General features: G+C 38.7%; 1 non-coding gene across 1 annotated transcript; it reads left to right on the top strand.

The window, feature by feature from the left end:
* Positions 1–11888: 11888 nt before the first annotated feature.
* On the top strand, positions 11889–11995 carry LOC141670169 (small nucleolar RNA R71). Its single transcript, XR_012554412.1, has one exon. It is a non-coding gene; the product is annotated as a small nucleolar RNA R71 (small nucleolar RNA).
* Positions 11996–13317: the final 1322 nt, after the last annotated feature.

Below are 13317 nucleotides of genomic sequence, written 5' to 3'. Positions count from 1 at the left end.
GAGTCTTGTCAATTGTTCCCCTGGTGAATCCATATTTGAGTAAAAATTCTGATAGAGTGTCATACCATGCACTTGGTGCTCGCTTCAATCCATAAAGAACCTTTAAAAGTTTGTAGAAAAAAATTGGATGATCTTCAAAGCCAGGTGGTTGTTGCACATAAACTTCTTATTCTAATTCACTATTAAGGAATGCACTTTCTACATTCATTTGATACACCTTAAAATGGAATGTGCAACAAATGCAAGGAAAATTCTTATTTCTTCGAACCTTAAAATTGGAGCAAAAGTTTCATCATAATCAATTTCTTCTTCTTGTGAGTAGCCTTTGGCAACCAATCTTTTTTTGTTTCTTGTCACAATACCATTTTCATCCATTTTATTCCTGTACACCCATTTGTTCCAATGATGCTTCTGTTTCTTGGTGCAGGAACCAATTCCCAAACTTTATTTCTTTCAAATTGATTTAGCTCTTCTTGCATAGCAATTATCCAATCAGGGTCAAGTAAAGTTTCTTCAATTTTCTTAGGCTCAATTTGAGACAGAAAGCGTGCATGCAAGCATTCATTTATGGTATCACTTCTAGTCCTCACTCCAGCATTAGGATCACCAATTATAGTATTTCTTATGTGACTTCTATCCCATTTTCTAGTGTGATAATTCTGTTGACTAAAATTGTCCTCATTTTCTTTATTATAAGCATGACTTGCATAACCATTATCTCCTTCTCGCCCTGAGTTTGTGCCATCAAATTCAAGTGTGCTTCTTTCTTGAGATGAATTCTTACTGTCGGAATTCACTAGTTCACTTGTCTTTTCCTCCATTCTGTTATTTTTGTTGGCTTCAGCTTCATCTGCAGAATCACGGTCAAGGTTGAGATTTTCAAAATTTAGAGTTTTAGCTTCATTTTCATCAAGGCACTCCAAGCCTGGATACTTGTCATCATCAAATGTCACATCTGTGCTTTCCATTATTTTCTTTTGCTCTAGCACATAAAATCGGTAGGCAATCCTTTCCAATGAATATCCAAGAAAAATAGCTTCAAAGACTTTGGAGTCAAATTTTTCAACATACTCCGAGTTGTCTTTTAACATAAAGCACTTGCTTCTAAACACATGAAGATGCCTAACAGTAGGCTTTCTTGTTGACAAGATTGAGTAGGGTAACTTGCCGATATTTTTGTTTAGTAAATATATGTTCTAAGTGTAACAAGATGTTTTAACAGCTTCTTCCCAAAACCTGGTTGGCAGCTTGGCATCCTGCATCATTGTCCTTGCAACTTCGACTAGAGTTCTATTTTTCCTTTCAACCACACCATTTTGTTAAGATGTTCTTGCAGCTGAGAACTCTTGAACAATTCCTTTTTCTTTGCAAATTTCACTTAGTATTGAATTGCTGAATTATGTACCATTGTGCCTCATTGTATTTGTAAGCTCCATACTTTGACTCACTAACAACCTTTTTACAAAGGTGAGTTAGATGATTTGTTGAGTCACATTTTTGACACTACTTTCTGGGAGCATCTGCAACATAGGCATCTGCAATTTCCTGCTTGATGGCAAGCTCCACTTCACTGAAGTTTACTTCATAAGCTTTGAACAAGGGTTCATTCACCTTTTTGAGCACCACAGGAACATCTTGGTTCACACTTTCCTTTCCCTTGTCGACATTACTTTTCTTGTGGGATGGAACAACCTCATAATCTATACCAATAGATATGTTAGCACATGATTTATTCTTCTCATGGTATCGACCAACCAATTGAGATGCATTATTGAATCATTTGAGCTTTAGATCATTTTCATTAACTTTTTATCTTAACACAGCTTCTACTTCCCCTGCACACTTCATCTTGTTCTTGAGGTATTCATTTTCTTGTTGAACTACTTCTAGACTAACATGCTGTAGTTCTATTTCTTGTTTTTCAATCTCAAGTTTTTCATACTTTTGACAGTCTACTCACTTCCTCGGTAGTTGTCACCATGCTTGTGTGAATGTCAAACATTTCTACATTCATCTTTTCAACAGTTTCATTATATTGTGTAGTTTTTAAATCAATGATAGTTAGGATAGGTACCTCTGATTTAGATGCACATGACTCTCCTTGCTCCAAAGCCATGAGAGCATAGTTTCCATATTCTTCACCATCATTTGTGTCATCCCAACTTTTACCTTTAGCAATATAAGCTTTTCCCTATTGTTTTCTCAGAAGTGCTTCATACTGCTTCAAGCTCCAAATAAGCCTTATCATTCTTCACCTTCTTTGGCTTCCTGCATTATGTGGCAAAGTGACCAAGTTCATCACAATTGTAGCATGATATGTCCATAGATCCTGACTTGTAGCCACCTCTGCTAGTTGCATTTATCCGAGTTTTTATTTTTTTAGTTGTTATTGTATGATGTTTGGTTTTTACTCTTGAAATACCTGGACATTTTGACTATAATGTTTGAAAATTTTCTTGCTAGATGAGCCATAGATGTTAGTCGCTAAACACACGCTAATAATGCACGCAAGTATACGTAATCGCAAATAATATAAAATTATTTCTAGTTCATTCCCACAGAGACTGGTTTAGGTTAACTTTGTAATTGATGCACTTATGCAACAATGATATGACTATTATTCAATGCTAAGACGAATAACAATTTGGGTTTTGATTATACCACGATTAACTATTGAGAATTATACTAGAGAACTTTAACTAAGAGATTAAAGAGAGTTGAATAATATATAACACAAACATGGGATTCTAACTTCATTAAATACTTCATTCAATAGCCTTTTCGTTCTTAACCTTAGCATGCAATGGTGATGACACTATCCAGATAACACGAAACTGCTAAACGCTAACTTTAGTTGCATGAATAACATACTACCAGACATCCACAAAAGAGATAGAAGCTGAATAGACACCAATTATATTGAGACCCTATATGTCTATAGAATTTGACAACTTAATGGCTTAATGCATAAGTTATCTATCGTGATTATAGAGGAAAAGTAAGATGGTTAAAATTACCTACAAATCATGCATAATAATAACACATGAACCAATGTTAGCATGGCAAGTTCTAAATCATTAACTTCATTGTCGCTTCATTAAAGATTAACACATTATCTCATAAGTCCGCGACGCTCATAACACGAATAAGAACAACCAATACTAGGTTATGATAAAATCACCACACACTAAGGCATCGAAACAAATTAACTAAAGAAATCCATAAATAAATCCGCTAGAACCCCACAATAACGATTAGCCCATAATCGGACTCATCATCAACGTGGGTTCCGATGAAAGCATGGTATAATAAACGTATTCTTTATATTTAATAAATAATAAACCAAGTACGAAACAAGAGTATAGGTTAACGAAAGAAAACTAGCATCCAAAGTTACAAATTAAAACAAAGAATCACAAGTATAAAACTAGATCTTCTTCGCCTTCATCGGATTGTGCTATACGGTCCTCTTACGCCTTCTCCTTAGCCTGGTACGTCTCCTCTTGAAAAATGACCTTTATTTATGTATATATAGCAGTCCATGCATAGTAGAAGTCCATCCAATCAAAAGCCCATAAGAATCAGAATTCTGAATTCATGACCTGGCGCGGGCGCGCGCTTGACCAGCGCGGGCGCACTGTGTTTCTGTTCCTCGGGCGCGGGCGCGGGCGCGCGCTATGACAGCGCGGGCACGTCGGTCTTCTGGAAAAAACTTCTTTTTATTCTTTTCTTGCTGCAATGAGTTGGTCTTCAGGAGCCTTAATTCCTTGGATACCATCCTAACACCATATTAGCATCAAATCAATGCTAATTCACCTGAATTCCGTATTAATGTCTGAAATGCAAAAACACTCGAAAACATATTAAAACACCAATAACTTGAGTATAAAAACACCAATTCAAAGCTTAATGGAGCGTTATAAAGTGTCATAAATGTCACTAAGCATATTCCCAAACTTGAATCGATGTTTGTCCTCAAGCATAAACAGACTCAATGAACAAGAAATAAAATGCATGAATGCAACTATATGAATGCAACGATCCCTATAGAATAACTAAACCAATCAACAAGCAACATCTCAACAAATGCAGTTATTCGCATCAAGATCAATCAAACCCCACAAATCAACCTACAACCCAGAGACGTGCATGTGTGTAAATGCTTACAGATATACTATCACAACTAGATCAATAATCATGACTCACTACACATCAAAGTAATCGCAAGGTTATAAATAAAATAAAAGCTAGACTCAAAATAACTTATAACACTTTAATTCTTATATTGGAGTTTTATATGGATTCACGCTTTTATTCATAACACATAATATAACACAAATATGCTTATTTGACTGTGCGATGAGTGAGGTCCACAAAAGACTTATACAATAGTACCCATGTAGTGAGCATTAGGTTAGCGAGTCCCAGACTGTAAAAGCCTTAGGTCACTAGCCACAAAGTCCCCTAAGAACTTGATAACTCGAGTACTAAAGAGCCCACTCGTGATCAATTATACATAAAACTTATATTTTTTTTTCTCCTTTTTTTTCTTTTTTTCCTTTTTTCTTCTTTTTTTCATAAATTTCTGAACGAGTGCATTTTGCTCCATCTCGTTCAACCCTAGACTACTCATATAAATATTAGCCGGCTACTAGCCATTTGAGACCTAGCCACAACAACTAGCAATGAAATCTAATTTTCTCTAATTTTTAAATATCCTTGTTAATTTATTATTAAGAGAATATCCTAAATTCTAAATATAAACAAGTGATTAAACCTCGACAAACAAATAAACCATAACCATAACCTAGCCCTCAAGCAACCTATAAGAATTAGTGAAATTCAATTGTCTCTAGCATACAAATCAATTCGATAAGACTTAATATCACTAAATACGACATCACTACACTAGCATCAATATCACAAATCAATCGAAAAAATCATCTACAGGATCATGTTATTATTCAAATGCATAAAACTATATGAACAAACTAGCATAAAAAACTACAAAAATAAAAAAAACTATTACATGGCAAACATGCAACTATATGCACTAAACTATCATGAATATGCAAACTATATGTGACTCACACAATACATAAGAAGAAAAAGAGGGCCTCAGTTTGTATCTGTGCCACCTGGGAGCATTAGCCGATCTGGTACATCAATACATGTTCCTATAGCAAAAACCATAATAGAAAGGGTTGCAGCCGAAGGAACATGCCATTAAGGCAATGAAATGGACTACGGAATAATCTATCTACTAAAAAAGGTGATTGATTAATTTCTTGCATTTTAAAACTTTCACTGTCCTCAGTGAAGGTAATAGTAAGGAATTAGGCATACCTACTCGGAATCAGGATCGTCACCCCCAACGGGTGGAGTGTCAGGCGTGTCTGGGGGTGGATATACGGAGTCCTCACCAAATACTGGCCACTGGATGTCAACCCCTGTGGCTCTGAAAGCAGTCCCTAGTGCCTGGGTGAGATCATGTGCAAACCAACTATGGATGTCATGCATCGCATCCATCCTCCTCGCTAGACGCCTATACTGCGCCATGCTCATACTAACTCCAACATTTGCTCCTGCTTCCTCCTGCTCCTGCTGTGATGGCTATTGTGACTAGAACGGCTCTACTTCCTCACCCAATTGAGCTCTCCATGCCGCCTCACGGGCATGCTTTGAACCACCAGCATATGTCAGATCAGCTGGCCGTTTGCCCGAAAGAAGATCATATGAATAAACAAGCCCCTTAGGATCAGGCTTACCACCGTACCACTCCACCATACTCAATAATTTTGAACTATCGATAGCGTAACTAGGAAGCTGAAGCTGCTCATGTACAGCCCAACGAACACCAACTGCCACACACAGTTTCTCACAATAGACGCATAGGGTATATAACTCATAGTACTCCCTCACAAAAATCTCAAAATACCTTGGTGGATAACCATACTAAGGTCCACATAGTAACCCTGCAGAATATCCCACAACAACCGTGCACGCTCCATAGTAACATCATGCATGTGAGAAGATGGCATGATGTTAGCACAAATAAATGAATTCTATGCACGTACAAACCTGTTCATGCACGAAGCAGGGAACGTGGAGTAATCAGTTGTGCCCCTCTTGAACTTCCAGTGAGTCTCAGGCACACACAGAGTAGCAACTATCAAATCCAAATCAAACTCTTCCGGAGTCTTCTCGTTCCAAATATCCTGTCCAGGCTTCCTCGCGGGCTGATCAATCACCCTCCTTATCACTTCTGCACTGTACTCCACTGTCATCCCCCTAACCATAGTGAAACCATTCTTCTCCGCCTTCGCATTAGCATAAAACTCACGAACCACACTCATGGGCACAGCAGCGGGTGCCTCACAAAAAGCAACCCAGCCCATCTCCAAGATCATCTTCAACAACTTACCATCTTTCCTTGATGGCGGAAAACCACGCTCATTTGCTATAGGATTTTAGAGAAGCCTCGTATACTCCGCTTCAGCCTCGGGAGTTTAAAACCTTGGCCTCACACCACCTGCTCTCGAAGAATCAGTGGTATTGCTACTTACTTGAATTCACTATCTTTTGGGTGCCATTGGGATTGAATAAGAGAGAATAAAAGATAAGTGTTTGAGAGAGAATTGTGTTTGAGAATTTGAGAAGTGATGGAGAAGTTTATGTATAAATGTATGTATATATAGGAGTTTGGGAGAGAATTAGATATGGAATAGAAGTGGGAATTGATTATGGGAATAGTTGGAATAATGGGTTTAATTTGGAGAGGGAATTTTGGGACGTGGAAGAGTTCGGTAGAAATTGATTTTTGGAATAAGTCCCCAATTTTCTCTTTTCCCAGCTTTTTTTTCGGATTCAGGGGTAGCGCGGCCGCGCGCTACCTCAGTGCGGGCGTGCCGTGATTCTGCCTTTTCAGCGCGGCCACCCCGTTAGGCAGCGCAACCGCGCTCTGTTTCTAGAAAAGTGGCACGGCCGCCCCACTTCCTCAGCACGGGTGCGCCGTGCTACTGTAGTTGGCCCCAAATTTTTTTAATTTTTTGATTTTTTTGTGCTTTTATCCTTTCTTTCTTCTTCCTCTATCTACTAGTGTACAACAAACTTGGGTTGCCTCCCAAGAAGCGCTTGCTTTACATCGTTAGCTTGACGTAGAAATGCGAGATCAAACGGACAATAAAATGGCACTAACCAACTCGCGGTTTGCCATGTCACCATAGTAATGCTTTAACCTCTGACCATCTGGAAATATAGTTTTGACAAAAATCTCCACCGCTCCATGTGGAAAAATAGTTTTGACAACAAACAGCCTTGACCACCTTGACTTCAACTTTCCAGGAAAAAGTCGGAGACGAGAGTTAAACAAAAGAACTTGTTTCCCCGACATAAATTATTTGAGCACTAGACCCCTATCGTGCCACCTCTTGACTTTCTCATTATACATTTTGTTGTTTTCATATGCTTGAAGCCGAAATTCGTCGAGTTCATTCAATTGAAGCATCCTCTTCTTTCCAGTTGCATCCAAATCAAGATTCAACTTCTTCAAATCCCAATATGCTTTATGCTCGAGCTCTACCGGAAAATGACACCCCTTACCATAAACCAACTGAAACGGTGACATTCCCAACAGAGTCTTGTATATTGTTCAGTATGCCCAAACAGCTTCATCAAGCTTTAAATACCAATATTTTCTCGACGGACACACAACTTTCTCTAAGATGCGCTTGATCTCTTTGTTAGATACCTCAGCTTGACCATTCGTCTGAGGATGATAAGCCGTAGCAATGCGATGATTCATAATATACCTTTGCATCATGGAAGTGAATTTGCAATTGCAAAAATGCGACCCCTCATCACTAATTATGACTCTTGGAGTTCCAAATCTTGTGAATATCTGCTTGTGAAGAAATTAAGCACTACCTTCGCATCGTTCGTTGGCAACACCTTGACTTCAACCCATTTCAAAACATAATCAACCGCCAACAAGATATACTGATTGTTACAAGATGAGATAAATGGCACCATGAAGTCAATTCCCCAAACATCAAAGACTTCAACCTCGAGAAGCACATTAAGAGGAATCTCATCCCTCTTGGATATATTACCCACACATTGATATCGATCACATTTTAAAATGAACTGATGAGCATCTTTAAACAAAGTCGGCCAAAAGAAACATGCTTGAAGAATACGAGATGCTATCTTTTCTCCACCATAATGTCCTCCATAAGCCGTTGAGTGGCAATCTCGCAAGATCCCCCCCCCCGTTTTGCTGTAAGGAATATAGCTCCTGATGATTTGGTCGGCTCCTTGTCGAAAAAGAAATGGCTCATCCCACATATACCACTTCACTTCATGCAGAAACTTCTTCCTTTGAGTGAAAGTCAAATATGGAGGCATACTCACAAGGTAGGTCACAATGTCGGAGAACCACGGTTCTTCTGCTTGTACTCCAAATAATTGCTCATCGGGAAAAGATTCGTTAATCAAAGACTTATATTGTGAAGTATCCATTGGGTCCTCTAAACGCGAGAGATGATCGGCGACTTGATTTTCAGTCCCATTTCTGTCCTTGATCTCTAATTCAAACTCCTGAAGTAATAGAACCCATCGAATCAATCTAGGCTTCGAGTCCTTCTTCGAGACGAGATATCGAATGACAGCGTGATCAATGAAAACTGTCACCTTCGTCCCAAGCAGATAAGATCAAAATTTCTCAAAACCATATACAATAGCCAAAAGTTCTTTCTCAGTAGTGGTGTAGTTCAGTTGAGCACCATTAAAAGTCTTACTAGCATAGTAGACTACATGAAATATGTTGTTCTTTCTTTGCTCAAGAGCTGCTCCAACTGCATAGTCACTTGCATCGCACATCATTTCAAACGGTTCAGACCGATTAGGTGCAGTTATAACTGGTGCTGTAATTAAAATCTTCTTTAATATCTCAAAAGCGACAAGGCACTCGTTATCAAACTTGAATGGAACATCTTTCTCTAGCAAATTGCACAATGGCTTCGAAATCTTAGAGAAGTCCTTGATGAAACGCCTATAGAAACCCGCATGACCAAGAAAACTGCGAATTCCCTTTACAGAAATTGGTAGAGCAAGATTTTCAATAACCCCCACCTTGGATTTGTCCACCTCAAGACCCTTACTAGAAACCTTGTGACCCAGAATGATGCTTTGGCGCACCATAAAATGACATTTCTCCCAATTGAGAACCAAATTGGTCTCAACGCACCTTTTCACCACTAACCCAAGATTGTGCAAACATTCATCATAAGAAGTTCCAAAGACCGAGAAATCATCCATGAACACTTCTACATTATTTCCAATCATATCAGAGAAGATAGCCATCATGCATCTCTGAAAAGTGGCTGGTACTCCACATAGTCCAAAAGAAACTTTTCGGAATGCAAAAGTACCAAAAGGACGTGAATGTAGTCTTCTCTTGATCTTCTGGAGCGATACAAATCTGATTATATCCCGAATAGCCATCCAGAAGACAGTAGTAATCATGCCCAACCAATTTATCACGCATCTGATCAATGAAAGGAAGAGGGAAGTGATCCTTCCTTGTGGCCATATTCAGCTTCCTATAATCCATGCAAACTCTCCACCCCGTGACTGTTCGTGTAGGAATAAGCTCATTCTTCTCATTTGCTACCACAGTGATACCATCTTTCTTTGGCACACACTGAACTGGGCTCACCCATGAACTGTCAAAAATAGGATAGATGATCCCTGCATCTAGCCACTTGAAGATTTCCTTCTTCACAACCTCTTTCATGATCAGATTTAGCCTTCTCTATTGCTCAACAATAGGCTCGCTTCCTTCGTCCACCATAATTTTGTGCATACAATAAAAAGGGTTGATTCCCTTGATATCTGTTATAGTCCAACCAATTGTCGATTTGAATTCTCTAAGAATTCTCAAAAGCTTCTCCTCATCACTACCTAAAAGGTCAGATGCAATAATAACAGGAAAATTAGATGCATCACCTAAAAATGCATACCTCAAATGTTTAGGTAAAGGCTTAAGCTCAAGAGTAGGATCTTCCTCAATAGATGGCTTGAGGCACTTTGGAGAACTTTTTAGCTCCTCCAATCCAAGAGATTCAAAAGGCATATCCATCTTTCGCTTCTAGGGAGAAGCATTCAAATAGGGCAAGTGCTCTTCACCTTCGTCATCTTCACTATCGGAATTCCCCAACAAGGCCTTTTCTAAGGCGTCGGACCTTAGCAATCGATCAAGTTCAGAATTAACCACAGAATCGACCATCTCCACCTTAAAACACTCCTCATTTTATGTAGGGAATTTCATAGCATTGAATACATTAAAAGTTACATCCTGATCCAGCACTCGCATGATGAGCTCACCTTTCTGCACATCTATCAAGGTTCGGCCAGTAAGCCAAGAAAGGTCTTCCCAAGATTATGGGAATCTTCTTATCCTCCTCAAAATCAAAAATTACAAAATCAGCAGGAAAGATGAGTTTATCCACCTTGACCAAGACATCCTCCACAATACCTCACAGATACGTAATAGAACGATCGGCCAACTGCAAAGTCATATAAGTAGGTTTAGGATAAGGTAAGTCCAACTTCTTGAAGATTGACAGAGGCATCAGATTGATGCTAGCTTCCAAGTCACATAAACATTTGTCAAATGACATTTTTCCAATGGTGCAAGGAATAGTGAAGCTCCCAGGATCTTTAAGCTTCGAAGATAATTTCTATTGTAGCACAGCTTTGCATTCCTCCGTGAGAGCAACGATCTCTAAGTCATTAAGCTTCACCTTCCTAGAGAGAATACCTTTCATGAACTTCGCGTAGCTAGGAAATTGTTCAAGTGCTTCAGCGAAAGGTATATTGCTGTGAAGTTTCTTGAACATCTCCAGAAATTTCGCAAACTACTTATCCATCTTTATCTTCTACAGCCTCTTAGGAAAAGAAGGTGGAGGATAAATTTATTTCTCCTCTGTATTACCCTCAGGAGGAGTGTGCTCAACAGTAGTCTTCCTTGGTTCCACTTCTTCTTCCTTCTGCACTTCTTCTTCTTCAGCCTCAACTTCAGATTCTGGAGTCTTAGCTTTTTCAGGATTTGTAACCTTACCAGACCTTAATGTAATTGCCTTAACATGCTCCTTAGCTTCCTTCTTGCCTGGCACTTCAGTATCGCTTGGAAGCATGCCAGGTTGACGATTCAGTAATGCATTAGCAATCTGTCCAATCTAATTCACCAAGGTCTTGATAGAAACAACTTGGCTCTTGCTCATGAGCCTCAACTCCTCCAATTTAGATTTTTTATTAGCTTGCGGTAACTGCTGAAGTTGAAGTTGTTGCCTAGGGGCATATTGCGGGTGTTGAAAACCAGGATGGTTATACTGCTTTGTTGTGTATGGCTGATAAGGTTGTTGCACCGTATTCTGATTGTTGCTCCAACTGAAGTTAGGATAATTACGGTTATTGGGATGATAAGTCGCTGGAGCTTACTGTTGTAATCTTTGAAATTTGCTCACAAATTGAGATGATTCTCTAGAAATAGCACACTGCTCAGTTTCATGTGCCCTCGCACAAAGTTCACAAACACTAGTGATTTGATTAACTCCATAATTAGCCAAAGAGTCCACTTTCATCATCAAAGCTTGAAGTTGAGCAGCTATAGCAGTAGCTGTATCCACTTCCAGAATTCCTGCTACTTTGCCTTGCAATATTCTTTGCATAGGATTCTGGTATTCATTAGCTACCATGAGCTCAATCAACTAATAAGCTTCATTATAGTTTTGGCCCATAAGGCTCCACCAGACGCTGCATCGAGCATAGGTCTAGACTGTGCACCCAAACCATTGTAGAAATAATTTATAATCATCCAATCAGGCATGCCATGGTGTGGCCACTTCCTTAGTATCTCCTTATATCGATCCCAAGCCTCACACAGAGATTCTCCAGTTTGCTGTGCAAACTGAGTAAGAGCATTCCTAATTGCAGCAGTCTTCGCCATAGGAAAGAATTTAGTGAGAAACTTTTGAGCAAGATCCTCCCATTTAGTAATAGACCCTGGTGGTAGAGAATGTAACCAACACTTTGCTTTATCCCTCAGAGAGAATGGGAAGAGTCATAGCTTGATAGTATCTTCAGTCACCCTATTGAACTTGAAAGTGTCGCAGATCTCCCCAAACTGAACTGAGTTCTGTATCATCTGAATCGTGCTAAACTTGATCTCAAAAGTGTTAGCCGAGATGGCTGGTCTGATGATGCTTGACTGATTATCATTGATCTTAGGCTGAATATTCCATCAAAGCCTTAGGAATTTCTACTTGATCTCCCATCACTACTAAAGTTGGTTCCTTGACTTTCTCTTTTTCTTCTTCTTTTTCTTCATCCTCAAAAACTTACCTTCGAACCACTACATCTTCCTTCTCGGCTTGATCCAGAGTTCTCTTATGAGCCCGCAAACGCGTATGCATACACGCTCACTAGAGTACCTGAAACATGATAAGGAAAAGAGTAGGTAAGTAACAATGTCCGAGTCAATAAACTTAAACGATCACTGATGATAAACTCATAAACTGAAAGTTAACACCGAGTCCCCGGCAGCAGCGCCAAAAACTTGTTAGTCACTAAACATGCGCTAATAATCCACGCAAGTATACGCGATCACAAGTAATATAGAATTATTTCTAGTTCGTTCCCACAGAGACGGTTTTAGGATAACTTTGTAATTTATGTACTTATGCAACAATGATATGGCTATTATTCAATGCTAAGACGAATAACAATTTGGGTTTTGATTATACTATGATTAACTATTGAGGATTATACTAGAGAACTTTAACTAAGAGATTAAAGAGAGTTGAATAATATATAAAACAAACATGGGATTCTAACTTCATTAAATACTTCTTTCAATAGCCTTTTCATTCTTAACCTTAGCATGCAATGGTGATGACACTAATCAGATAACACGAAAATGCTAAACGCCAACTTTTGTTGCACGAATAACATACTACCAGACATCCACAAAAGAGATAGAAGTTGAATAGACACCAATTATATTGAGATCCTATATGTCTATATAATTTGATAACATAATGGCTTAATGCAAAAGTTATCTATCGTGATTACATAGGGCAAGTAAGATGGTTAAAGTTACCTACGAATCATGCATAACAATAACACATGAACCTATACTAACATGGCAAGTTCTAAATCCTTAAATTCACTATCGCTTCATTAAAGATTAACATACTATCTCATAAGTTCGCGATGCTCATAAGATGAATAAGCACAACCAATACTAGGTTATCA

The sequence above is a fragment of the Apium graveolens genome, chromosome 6, assembly GCF_009905375.1.
Source record: "Apium graveolens cultivar Ventura chromosome 6, ASM990537v1, whole genome shotgun sequence".
Taxonomy (NCBI): Eukaryota; Viridiplantae; Streptophyta; class Magnoliopsida; order Apiales; family Apiaceae; genus Apium; species Apium graveolens.
This window is presented reverse-complemented; position numbering and strand designations above follow the sequence as displayed.